Here is a 13284-nt window from a genome sequence, read left to right on the forward strand (position 1 = left end):
GAGGCCAGGCTAACGCAACCATAGGCATGAAAATTGGTGAGATAAAAGGGCTGCTGTTTCCATGATTAAACGTATTTCTGAAATGATCAGGCGTACACAGACTTTCACCACGGTTATGGCTTTATTATTGGTGAGGAAAGACGTGCTGCAGGCTCCCTCCCCGAATAATCCCCGTGACCAAGCAGCCTGAGTGTAACTTTATTGGAACGGGGAGTAACGGCAGGCACCACCGCCTGCTTCCGAGTCACACTTTTTTTTTTTTTTTTTTAACGTGAAAACAGAGAAGGGCCAAAAGATGACGAAAAAGGACAAAAACAAGGCGTTAGGCGCCGCTTGAGGTGAGGCGAGACCGTGTGGGACGGAGCGCGTCGCCGCGGGGCTGCCCGGCGGCCATTTCCTCACGCCCCGCTGCCGGGCGGGGGGCGGCCCCTGAGGCGGAGCGGGAGGCGGGGGCGCGGCCGCGTGACGTCACTCGGCGGCCGGCCCGGCGGGTCACAATGGAGCCCGCGCGGGCCCAACCGGCGTGAAACGGCGGCGCGCGTGACACGCCCCCAACAACCCTCCCCCCAAAATAAAAAAATAAAAAAATAATAAATAAAAATCACAAAAAAAAAAAAAAAAAAAAAAAACACAAAATCGGTGTCTCTCCCTCGCGTGTGCGTGTGTAAAAGTGTGTGAGGAGCGTGTGTGAGGGCCGCCGCCACCGGGGCCGCCATCTTGTGCAGGGCCCCGCGAGACTGAGGAGCCGCCGCCGCCTCCCTCCCTCCCTCCTTCCCCCCCCTGCCCCCGTCCCTCCCTCCCCATCTCCTCCTCGGAGCCGTCAGCGCCCGGCGCTCCCCTCCGCCGCCGCCGCCGCCTTCCTTCCTGCCCGCCCCCGCCCAGCCCAGCCGAGCCCCGGGCCCCCGAGGCGAGCGGCGCGGCGCGGCTGCCGCCTCCTCCTCCTCCTCCTCCTCCTCCTAGTCCTCCTCCTCCATCCCCCCCCGTGGCCGCGGTGCCCGGACGGGGCGGAGCGGAGCGCGCAGGCCCCGGCCGAGCCCCGTCGGCAGCCGGAGCGCAGCGCAGGGCGGCCGGGCAGCAGCTGGTGACGCAGGAAAAACGCCCGAGCCCAGCCGAGCCGCGGGGACGGAGCGCAGCCGGGAGCCGCAGCGGCTTGGCCCCCTTCCTCCTCCTCCGCCTCCTCCTTCCTTCTCTTTCTCCTCGCCTTTCTCTCCCGGCGGAGCGGAGCCGCCCCCCTCGTCGCCCGAGCCGGCAGCGCGGGGCCTGCCATGAGCCCCGGCGGCCGCCGGGGATGAGGCAGGCGCCGGCCGCGCTCCGCCAGCAGCAGCAGCAGCAGCAGCAGCGGGCGGCGGGGCTCCGGGCTGTGGCAGCGGCAGCCGCGGGACGAGCAGGGGACGACGCCGTGCGGGGGTGAGTGGCGGCGGCCAGACCGGGGCCGGGACCGGGGCCGGGTGGGGCCGGGAGGGCGACGCGTGTGGGGAGCTCCCCGGGGACGGGGTGCAGCGAGGAGGAGGAGGAGGAAGGAGGGAGGAAGGAGGAGGAGGAGGAGGAGGAGGGGGCGATGCCGGGCGGCAGGCCCCGCGCCGCCGGTGTTTTGGAGGGCAAGGGAAAATGGCTGACGGCTGCTCAGCCTCGGCCTCAGCCTCCAACGGCGGCGCCCCCCGCCCCGTTCCTCCTCCTCCTCCTCCTCCTCCTCCTTTTTTCCCCCCCCTCCTCCCTCTCTCTCCTCCTCACCGGCCGAGCCCCCCAGAGGCAGCCGCTGGAGGGCCGGGGGCTGCCCGGCCGCCCCGCTGGGCAGCCCCCGGGTCTGGCTGGGCTCCGCAGCGAACGCCATTACTGAGGTGGAGTGATTGGAGCCGCCTAGGCCCGGGCGACGCCTGGAGAGCAGGCCCTGCCGAGCCGCCCGGGCTCTGCCCTCAATGAAAAACCCCACCAGCAGCACCAGCTCCTCGCTCACACCCGCTGTAAACATTATTAACGCGGAGGCCACTCCTCTAGCCTCGGCTTCCAGCTTAGCCCGGTGTCGATGCACGACAAAAAAAATACCCCCTCCGTGGCTGTCCAAAATAAAGCGGCTCCCTCGGGTTATTCTGGGGGACGCCAGCCTCTCCCCACCAAGTCCGAGGGGCCACAGCCGTTCGCTGTTATTGTCCTCGAGAAAAGCGAGGGTTTTGCCGGTAGGATGGATCGCCGGTGTCTGCCTGTGTTCGTAATCGCCCCGCTAACGTGTGCCGACCCGCTTGGTGCACCGTTGTTTGGCTGCCGAGGGAATACTCTCCCAAAATCGTTCGTTTCAGTCTGGTTTTCTTTGTAAAAGAGTCGAGGTGGACTTCAAGATGCCATATTTGATTTCCAGCTTGCTCCTTCAGAAGTTCGCTAGAGTGTTTTGGAGACGTGCGGTGATACGCAACGTGCACAACCGTGCAGGAGGAAAAAAAAATCTTTTGAAAAATAATTCTTCTAAATAAATATTCAAGGGACTCCCAGGCTCAGCTGCCCTCGTGTTGTCTGTACAACCTGCTTTACATTCACAGCTCTGCAGTTGTATTCGTATTGGACGTTTGTATCGGCCCAAAGACCTCTCTGAAGTCACAGGATCAAAGCTAGCACAAGGCCCACTTTTGCTGACCTAGTTACAGAACTGGGGCCTGTTTTTTTGTTGTTATTTTTTTGTTGTTTTTTTTTTTTGAAAAGCTTTTGAATTTAGATATTAAGATGGTTTCTTCAGTATACAAGTAGCAATACTTGTTATGACAGCTGGACCAGGTAATCTGCATTTTCCAGCAGGCTTCTCAAATGCCCAACAAATGGATGTTGAAGTCGTTATGTTTAGGAAGGGCCCAGTGATGGATTTTTGGACATTTGACCTGTATCAATTGTGGAATTCAAGTGACAGTAAGGAGTATTAGGGGTGACTGAAATCTGTAGCCAGCTAACTTTTTCTTGATCTTTTAAGGTTCTACTTTGAGAAATTGCCTGGACTTGCCAACATAAATGCTCCTGTTCAAGTAACACACTTATTTCAGCAAAATCTAAGTCGTGTATGAGTGGGGGTTCGTTTGTTTTTCTTTTTTTCAAAAAGAAAATCAAAATGCCTTTGATTCTGAGTCGAAGTAACGTTGTTTTCTGGAACCAACAGAGTACAATAGCTAATATCAAGAATTTTGGAGAAGCACGTCGAGTACATGCATTGATTGTTCTGTTGCAATACCCTGGACCACAGGGATGCCTAATGATAGATTTGAACAAAAACGTAAACATAATCATAAAGCTGCAGTGGAAGAAACTCACAGATCAGCATGATTGTTTTGGAGGGGGGAAATACAGCTAAAAATAAACATGTAAGATTGTAGCATAGTCACTTTCCTCTTTTCAGTATCTTCCGTACCTTTCTTCTTGCCCTTCGTGTAGATTATCTTCACGGTATTTCTTTTGGGTAGTCTCTGTTTGAATCTTTCCAGGCTGCTGTTTCATGTCTTGCAGAATTTGCCCTTGTGGTGATACTTCTGCCCATTGAATTGACAGGAAGACTACATCTGGAGGTGGTAATCAATGAGGATAGCGGTCCCAAAGCTGTTTACTGTTTCTATATCTGTAGAACACCATCACCCTTATGTAAACATTTTCTTTCCCACATTGTGGTGCATTTGTATTCAGAAGTAGGCCAGTGCAACTTCTCTCTGTTCAAATGCACACTTTAAGGTTTATCTGTTTTGTGTAGCGTGCTGGAATTCTTACGAGTGAGACTCGGGACAAATGAAAACATTGGATTGGTGCACAGACATTTAAGAAAGTAAAGGTACCTTTCTTCCAAGACATCTTTCAATTTAAAATTGAAATTGGGACTTTGCAGCATGAATACAACTTTGAATAAAAATAAGGAGTTCAGTTACTTGTTAGTTGGAACAATTTATTTTTAAATGGCTGTAAAGTTACATTTCTGTCAGGTATGTAATGGTATTTTTATTTTTTTAAGTTCCTTTGGGAAATATTTCTGGTCTTCCCTCTCCAGTTTAGAAGTAAGTTTTGAACTTGTTTCAGGTATTTGACTAGTGAGTGCTATTGTGTTTGGTAGGATGTTGTAGGTTTCGTTTTGTTTCAGAGACACTCTTTTATATATCCTAATAGATCTAAAGACTCTGGATATATTTTGAAAACATCCTGAGCAGGTTAGCCCTATCTGTAAGGTAATTGAATCAAAGTTGTCCCTTACTGTTTTTCGTTAAAGCAAGGTTAAAACAGCACAGAAACCCAAACCCCCACCCCCAGCACAAACTATTACATTTACCTTAATTCATTTCCTTGTCAGCACAAACATTGCTTAATCAAACCAGTAGTCTTGCTTACCCAGCACTTGCGGAGACCAGTGTTAGGTGGTCATCTGAAGATACAGGAAACCTCACCGGGCTTCTGATCACTTGGGAAGTTGTACGTGTGAAGGCTTTTGTGCCCTTTAGAAAATTATTTCCTGGACGTTAGTGTTTGTATTCATTTGAACATGTGGGCATGGTTTCTCTTGGTCAGGAATCCATATTTTTCTTACACTATTGGTGCATCTCTGCTTGAAGCTCTGTGTAGGTGCATCCGTTTTTATTATCCACATTATCTTCATTTAAAAATGGAGTTCAGCATCTTATTCAGAACACTTGAGGGTATGTTACGGAAACGTAACTTGATGATATCCCCTTTTTGCTGTAGTACCTTGCCTTTTGCAAAACTGGCAGTGCTGTGTGCATTGCTGTGGACTTCCCTTATTTCATACATAACATTTGTGGTATATACATACGCAACATCATCTCTTTTTTTTTTTTTCTTTCTAACTAAACTTTCTTATGCGTGCTTTCACCCTGACACAAACTAATGAGAAAAAAGATAAAAATTAAGCTACAGTGTTGTACCTGCCCTGTCCCGTCAGTGTAGAACATTCATCACGGTTGTTATTCTGCTCTCTTTTGAACACTTCAGTGGTTGCTTTTCTGCAATATCCAGTAGTGGCAAATGTCCATTGGTTAGCAGGCTGGTTGGGTAGTTAGTTATGTTTAGGAAGGGGAATTTGGTAAACCTTTGCATTGCAGAATGGTAGTTACAAGAAGTGCTTTTTTTCATAGAGCAGCAGGGGATGGGAAGAGGGTCTTTTCATAAACCTATGCTTGCATGCAACAAGACTCAAGTTTTTGTACAAATGACCTGGGAAGTTTGAGCTACTTTGAGTTATAAAAATGCAGTAACATCTTTCATATATTAAATCTCGTTTTTGTTCTCTTATTCCTGGAGGGCCATCTTGAAGTTCTTACGCTGTTATAAGGAATTACAGTTTGATAATGAGTCGAGCTGTCATTTTAAAACTCTTCTTTTATATTGGATGTCTCTTAAAGTTCTGCTGTGTTCAAGGCTGGAGCTTGACTTGGGAATAGGCTTAACAAAGATTCCCTCTGCACCTCCTGACAAGACTGTTTTGACTGAGGTCCTCTTGTTTAGAGTCGTGGAGAGATAGTGGCAGAAAGCCCTTCCATTGTGACTTTACTCCTGCAGAGTGTCAAATGTTGCGTTTCCTAGACATGCCAGTGTCCCTTGGGCCACACTCTGCGTGTCCAGCACTTTCTGTGCAGTAGGTCTTGTTTGGTATAAATCGTTAAAAACATAATTATCGGTGAGTTGACAGCAGAGCTGTTAGTAGCTTTCCCCACAACAGAAGAGGGGAGGAAGGTAAATAAGATGTTAAAGTAGACAGTTGTGACTTAGTGTAATTTTTTTTTGATAGAGAGAGAGCTTAACAGCACAGACAGTTCCTTTTGCATTTTCTGTTGTGAACTTTCTGGTATTTTCTCTTTATATGAGCCCATTAGTCTCGTTTTATTTGAGAGTTGAAGTCAGTCAGCTTGGTATCAAAGCTTTTTGGCTACCAGCTGTCTTCGATGTGTTTTCAAATAAAAATTGGAATGCTGGGAATTAAATATACGTGTGTGTGTTTGTGCCTTGCTCGCTGCAGGAAACATCACCGCGCCGTGGTTTGCTTTAAGGATAAGTTATTGTTAATTGTGAGACTGATTAATTGCTTTGTTTTACTTCTTCGTTATTACACCTCTAAAAGAGATCTGTGAGATATCTTTCATTTTAAAATCTAGTCATGTTTTCAATGCTAGTATTTCTAGCTTTTTTCATGCAGTTAAAATGTAAACTGCTTACCAGTAATGCATAGCTATCAGGAATGTTGCAGTGGAATACTTTTGTTTGTGGCATCCTTGGTCTGTTTACAAAACAGTCAGTAAGCCTGTTTTGTGATTTCGTTTTCCTAACACGTGTAACTGCCAAGAGAAAAATACGGGTTTCTTGCATGTAAAAAAAGAAAAAATAATAAATTAAATTTAACCTTACTTGACATCTTAGCAAATAATATTGTCTGGTAGCTAGCATTTAGCCATGAATTTACTCATAGGAGGGGAATTCCACATTACATCACTTCTTAAAGATGTACGTCTATGAATGGAGAGCTCTCAACTTTTTTTTTCTAAAATTTTTTTAAGCTGATACTCAAAAATATGTTGAAGGCAAGACACAAACATATGACTCCTTAATATTTGCTCGACTTCTCTTACTCTCTGCTGTATCCTCTAAAATACTTCCTGGATAAAAACTCTGCTATAAACTAACAAGTTTTTGTTGTTTGTTTTGTTTGTTTTTAAAGATGGACACTTCAAGATAATGAAAAGTCCATGGTGGCAATTTCATGGACAACTTTTCATTAGGCTTCGATGTAAATATCCCAAACTTAAATACTAGAAAATATTCCCTAGAAGAGGCTTTCTTTTACGGAAGTAACACTTTGTAACAGCTGAATGCCAACACGGAAAGGCGTGGAAATGTACATTATTAATTCTGTAGGCCTCAATCCTTAAGACACTTAGATGCTGCTCAATTTTTTGCCTAACTTCAATGGGATTAGACATGGGATGAGGTAAAGGTCTTATTTTGTGGAAGAGTGGTCTTAGCTATAGCACTCTGAAATGACAAAGGAGTGTTAATATGTGTTCCCTAAAGAGCAAAGTCGTGGTGTGTGCCAGGTAGGATCCCTCAGATCAGGAGGAGGGGTAGGATCCCAACCAGCCGGGCTTCTTTGGTTGGAGGGGAACACCTTTGCCAGCACTGTGGTGTAGGACAGTAGTGACAGATGCGTGTTGGTTGTGGGTGGAAGTTTGCTTTTTGCCCACTTTTGCTAGAAATGAACATTTATGGTGAAGGGGGGAAGTCTGTCATTTTTCTAACTCAATACGAGAGGGAACGCTATTGTCAAAATGTTCTGGCATCTCAGCAGATGAGCCTTTTGTCTTTTGGTGTTTAATTTTTCTGCTGTTGTAGCAATGAAATACTTCAATTTTTAATACATTTCAGCAGAACAAGACCGTGAATTTGAATCTTAAATAAGGAGCGTGGATCTGCTTGGCCTATTATTAGGTGACTAAAGCGATGAGAGACCACAATTCCAATCAGCTAAAAGAGCTTAAACTACAGTTTTATTTGCTAGAAGGCTTCGTATATTTCTAATTTAGAAATAGAATATTCATTGGTTGCTGATTGCTGACCTTTCTGTTTTGTGCATGTTCCTGAATCCCCTGACTGTGACGATCTCCACAATATTTCTGTTTATTTATTTTACAAATTATGACACAAACTCCCTGCAGCTTGAAGGTGAAAACTCCGGTGATTTATTCGATAGTTTCAGGCTCCACTTTTGCACAGCCCTCCATATGCCCGCACCCGTCTTCCAGACAGTGCTTTATTAATCACAGTGGGACCTTAAACTCCCAGGTGTTTTCCCTTGCTGCGTGTAGCTGTTTATACAGACGTACACACGTATACCATCAGATATTTCTGAGGTGATGCACAGGCTTCTTTCTCCAGGTAAGGTGGGAGCGTCAGATTTCTTCAGTGCTTTAGAGCTCTCTTTGAGTTTCTTCATGATAGTTCTGGTACTTAGAGAGGAAGATAACCTCCAGATTGTCTGAAAGCGCTCTCTGTTTTTATTCCTACTGCAGTTTAGCCAGATTGCTGTGGTTGACAGTTTGTAACGTGTCTAGTGAAGATGTAACTCGAAACATGGATTCCCCTTATGGCATTTGAGAAGCCGTTAATTCCTTTACCTTTCCTCCCTAGTCTTAGGATTGGGAAAACACCTAGATTTCATACAATTAAAAGGTCAGAAGTAAAAATGAAAAGCTTCGTTTTCCTCAGTGGCAGTAGATGCGGGAAGGCCAGCAAAGTGGGAAGGAAACCTTGCTGTGGTAAGGAAAGTTACTATGACTCGTGTTTTCAGCCATGGGGAAAAATGTGCTCGGTATCAGCCTCTGCTTAGCAGGTATGCCACTGAAGTTTTTTAGTTATCTGCCCATCCCAAGATTTTTGACTGGATGAAGTAGATTTGGTAATGCACCCTGTCATGATTTTTCCTTTTTCATCATATTTTCCCGATAATGCAACATTTAGAGAACTGGTAGCAGCTTCTGGATACAGTGCCTGGAGGCAGCTGAATAGCACTAGCGGATGGCCAACCTGTTAGTTTGGTTTTGTTGCTGGCAAGCAGTAGCCAAAATCAGTTTGATTTGCAGATTTGTTTGTACTTCTGAAAGTTGTCTTTGAAACTGTGCTGCTGTAGAAAATTCAGTGTAAATAAAGCTGATGTCTTCAGGTTTCTGAAGACTTTTTGCGGTAGTTGGGCACAAAGGAAGGAGATAGAAGATGAGGTAAAACATATCTAAAATTGAAATTGTATTCAGTACCTGTTGTGCTGTTTGTGTAAATGCTAGGTGTTTGCTTACGTGTGTGTATCACTGGGGAAGACTGAGATGTTGCAAAAGTTGTGTACATTATTGAGTCCAGCAGCAAGTAACTAACAGCTGGGAGCAGAGAAGCAAAGTCTCTGCTATGAGAGTTGCTTCAAACTTCTAAGTATGTTCTTACACTGTCCTACACGTAAAACAATTTGAGGGTTTTAATGTTGATAAGCCCGTGTGGTTCCTCATGAGTCTGAAAATACAATACAAAGTAGTCATTCACACAATGAAAACTGTCTCTTTACTTCTATTTTCTGTTGTTCTAAGTTTAATTTTTTGCTTTAAGTGTGACTATCATATATTTTTTAATTTCTAAATGACAGTTGTACAGTAGGATTCTTTATTGTCTCTTATCTACTTAAGCTTCTCTAGTGTATTTGCTACATGTAATTTTTCTTCTCAGAACTTCTGCACTTGAAGTAGGAAAGAAAGCCTTACCAACCACCTTAAACAGTTCAGTTGCAAGTTTTTCCATCCATCTGTAGGAATTATGAAGAACTTATTTTGGGGGCACATTTCTGTAGACTGGTACAGTAGATATAAAAAAGACTTAAGTGTTTGTTTCACAACCTCTGAAAATTTTTCTTTTAAGGTATCTTAAGCATCATGAAAAAGAGTTTTAATAAGAAATGGACTTTCTTAACTTTGTTTACATTTTTGGAGTTTGGTCTTATTCACCTGCATGGTCTAGTGTTGCTTAACTGCTCCGTGGTGAGATTTTATTTATCTTGTAAAACTCCTAGCTATGCCTTTACCTTTTTCTTCTCCTTCCTGAATATCTTCTGTTTAGCCCATTGTATGCTTCTCATGCCATTTTTTTCCTTGGCAATGTTACTTGTGAATTTGGAGTGCCTAACTATTTAAATGCCCATCTTCCTTTGGAGTTTTTTATCTTTCTCCCTGTCATGCCTGCATACTGCTAGGTAGCTAATACTTTATTTTCCTCAGATTGGTAGGGCTGGGTGCATACTTTGGGCAGACTTCGTTGCTTGGAAGTAAGTGTCTTATTTACAGACAACAACTTGTCACAGGTATATATAGTTGGTGGCTGCTTTGTCACTGCTAAGCTTGTAAGTATGAGGTACTGTATTTTTGGCCAGATACTTGATAAATGCAAGTGAAAAGTTTAATTTCTCCCACGGCCTACTCCCATATTAAGACTTAAATAGAATTCAGATAGGAGTATTACTCTTTTTTTGACCCATCTATTGTGTGTATTGTTTCATCAGGGCTTGTGGTTTGTAGTACTTCGGTAAAACCCAAAGCTTGATTTTTAAAATGCTTCCATCGTGCCTTTTCGGTTGAGTTATCAGGTGGCTCAGGGAAGTCTCTTGAAAATCGTGTGCTATGTAAAGCAAATGAAGCAGAGAGCCTTGCAAAAGTGCAAAGGTCATGAATGATGTAAGCATTTTATGATTTAAGGGTGAAATTTTGACTTAGCTGCAGGTGAACTAAGAAGATTTCTCTAAGTGAAGGTGGAAAATTCAGCAACCCAAGAATTACATTTTTCATTAACTGCTGTTTCCCCCGCTTAATTATGAACTCTTCTTCCCATTGAATCCCCGACTCCATCGGTTTGGAAGATTGATTGAATGGTATTGTCATTCAGTACTTTATCTTTTGACTTAATTCTGCAAATGCATGTCTTACATCGGTCTAACTCCCATACTGATTAGATTTATTAATCTATTAATAACCTTTAGAGGAGCTTTTCATTCTCAACCTTTAAATTTCCCAAACATTACTGTATTACTTCTCACCTCACCCTGTAAATTAAAAGGCTTGTGTTGTCTTCTGTTTTATTGATGAGGAATTATAACAGTGCTTCAAAAGTGCCTCCTATTGTAATGTTTCTGCAGATTTTTCTTAGACGTTCTTTCGTTACAGACACAGCTTATGTTGGCTTAAGTTGCTGTTCTGCTTCTTCACTCTTCGTCAGTTTTGCCCATGTGGCTCAATACCCAGAAAAATGGGAAGAAGATGAAGAGATTAATCTGAAAAAAGTAGTTCCTCCAGCAAGGTGTATGAACAAGACAGGCAGAATTCGGTTCTCAGGAGTTCTGCATAGCTGCCTTAAAACTTTGAGGCTTTTCTTTGGCTCTGAAGTTCTGTTTCTTTTCTTGTGAACACCATTTCTGCAAAAAAATAAGGTATGGGCAATTGTTCTTCCTTGTCCCTCAGTTGATAACCGTCTGTGCAGGGGACTTGCTGATGGAAGCAAACTCTATTTTGGTGAAAATTAAATTACGATGGAAACTAGTGCACTCTGAAAATCCCGAATTGTGGAGGAGAAAAATGGCACGTTGAGCCTTTGACCAGTTTAGAGAGCGTTTGTCTGTCTGTCTGTATCTCGCACACAGGGTTGTTAGATGGAAATTCCTTTCGCTGAAAGGTGCTGAGACTTTGACTGTCATGGTGGGTACAGCTGCTGTGCTCAGTTACTCACACTCTCAACTCCAATTCCAGTTTTTTTGACCTGTCTGCAGACAATAATTAGATTATGCAGTCTTGTTTACAGGTTTGCAACTGGCCATTTTCGTTGTCAACAGAAATAAAACTTTTGCCTGCTTCTGAGTGATACATCTTGTACCTTCCCTCCTGTTTTGTCACAGTTTTATGAGGTAGTGGTGAGGCTATTCAAAGTGTTGCTGCTAAATCAATTTTCCTGACTGCGTGTCGTTTGCTATTGTTCATTCCAGTGGTGTTTCCATAATGTTCAGGGCAAAGAGGATTTTTTGCCTTTACCTTCGTAATCTTCTCACCCTTTGCCCTATTTGCTCCGGCTAGTTAATGTGACTTTCATGACTGAACTTGTGCTATTTATGAATTGACATTCCTGGCATTTGTTGTGTACTAATCAGCTTTCTCTCTGCGCTTTTTCCTGTGTACTCATTATGCTTGAGAAGAGTATCGGTCTTCGTGATGCTTCTGCATTGTCAAGACCCAGCTCTTGCCCTGGTGTATGTGAGCTTTGGTCGCTATCATCACTAAATAGTTACCCATGTAGGGTTTCCTTTCTCCTCCTCTCTCAGATGTATTTCATGATGGATTTGCACCCATGCTAAAAGAATCGGTTCTATCTGTGGATATATATATATATTCTGCCTGCTTCTTGTGCCATTGTTAGTGTTCACATGGCGTGTGATCCAGACGAAATCTAAAATAATTTTCATTCCTTTCCCCCAGTTACCTTTCAGCCAGAAGGGTTTCTTGATGTGGCTGACTATGCGATGATGCAAGGGCTAATGCTAGCAGTGAGGAGGTGGCTGGGATGCAAGCAAACAACATGGCTCTCCTGCTCTTCTCCTGACAGTTGAGACTTACCTGATTTCAAGCAGACTGTGAGACCATACCTGCAGCTAAGGCTTGTCCACGTGCCGAAATACAGTGAAATTCCTGTTGGAAAATCTACCAGGGTATAACACTGTTATTGGGGAATAAGCTGGCCTTTTCTCACTGAGAGTCCAACAATACACGCTGAGGAGTTTCACTTATGCACTGTGACGGTACAGCTCTGTCACTGTCACGTTGTGCCACTGCAGGCACTGTGTGGGAAATGAACAGTTGGATGCTCTTGTTCTCTCCTGGCCCGTTCATGGATCCAGCTGAAAACTGGTGTCTTTATTAGTCTGGTTTGTGTGCTGGAGGGAGGTGGTCCTCGTTAGCAAAGGGGCTTATGTGACTTAGTGTTTGACCATTTTCTGTGCAGGGAGAGGAGTAGTCGTGTGGGTTTGTTTTGGTTTTGTGTGTTTGGGAGGGGGGTTGGTTTGTGTTTTGTTTGGGTTTTGGTGTGTTGTTTTTTTTAGTAGAATAAGTTTTTGGGTTTTAGTCTTAACTGCAATGGAATTTAAAAAAAAAAAAAAAAAAAAACAGCTCAGTCCTTGGGATATAGTAGTACTAGTAGATGGTTATCTTCTGCATTTCCCAAGAAGGGAGGTTATGGCATGCTTTCTGATAGGTTTTACAGCTACAGGAATATTAAGTTTCTGGGACAGAGGAGCCACTGGGCTGTGGGTATGAAAATAACTCTCCTGTTTTCAGCCCTATGCTATCTTCATATGCTTTCGGGGGGCTTCCTTACTTGTCTGTATCCAGCTTTCTCTGCTGCTACCTTTTGGCATTTAAATCCAACAACCACCTTCGTTGTACTGGCAGAAGGAGCACGAAGACAAAACTGTTGCTCCTGCTGCCACTTCTTATTTCCCTTCAGAGAGGCCAGGATTTTAAAGGGGATTTGTTATACAAGTCCTCTGGAGCAGATAGATCATTTTCAGTGTTTCTTGGAGCATTCAGCCTGCTTGGGCAGATGGCTTGTATGAGTTTAATTGGAATAGAGCATGTTTCAGGCAGGCAGGCTTCAAAAAAAATTCTCTCTGCAAAATCTCCAGGCTGAGGTAGGCAGTTGGCACGTTGAAAACTAGTTGGAAGTTTGGCTAAGCTTGTTGAGCAATTAGCAGCA

General features: G+C 44.2%; 1 protein-coding gene across 2 annotated transcripts in view; it reads left to right on the forward strand.

The window, feature by feature from the left end:
* The first annotated feature begins 940 nt into the window (after positions 1 to 940).
* The window catches only part of USP9X (ubiquitin specific peptidase 9 X-linked), a 101827-nt gene continuing 89483 nt past the window's right edge, over positions 941 to 13284 (forward strand). The window contains exon 1 of one of the 2 annotated variants that reach the window (XM_084304235.1): positions 941 to 1407. The gene's annotated coding sequence lies outside the window, so the exon portion shown is untranslated. The remainder of the gene's footprint in view (positions 1408 to 13284) is intronic. The other variant, XM_084304234.1, reaches the window with a different exon arrangement.

Source organism: Netta rufina (genome assembly GCF_964035555.1).
Source record: "Netta rufina genome assembly, chromosome: 1".
NCBI classification, from domain to species: Eukaryota; Metazoa; Chordata; class Aves; order Anseriformes; family Anatidae; genus Netta; species Netta rufina.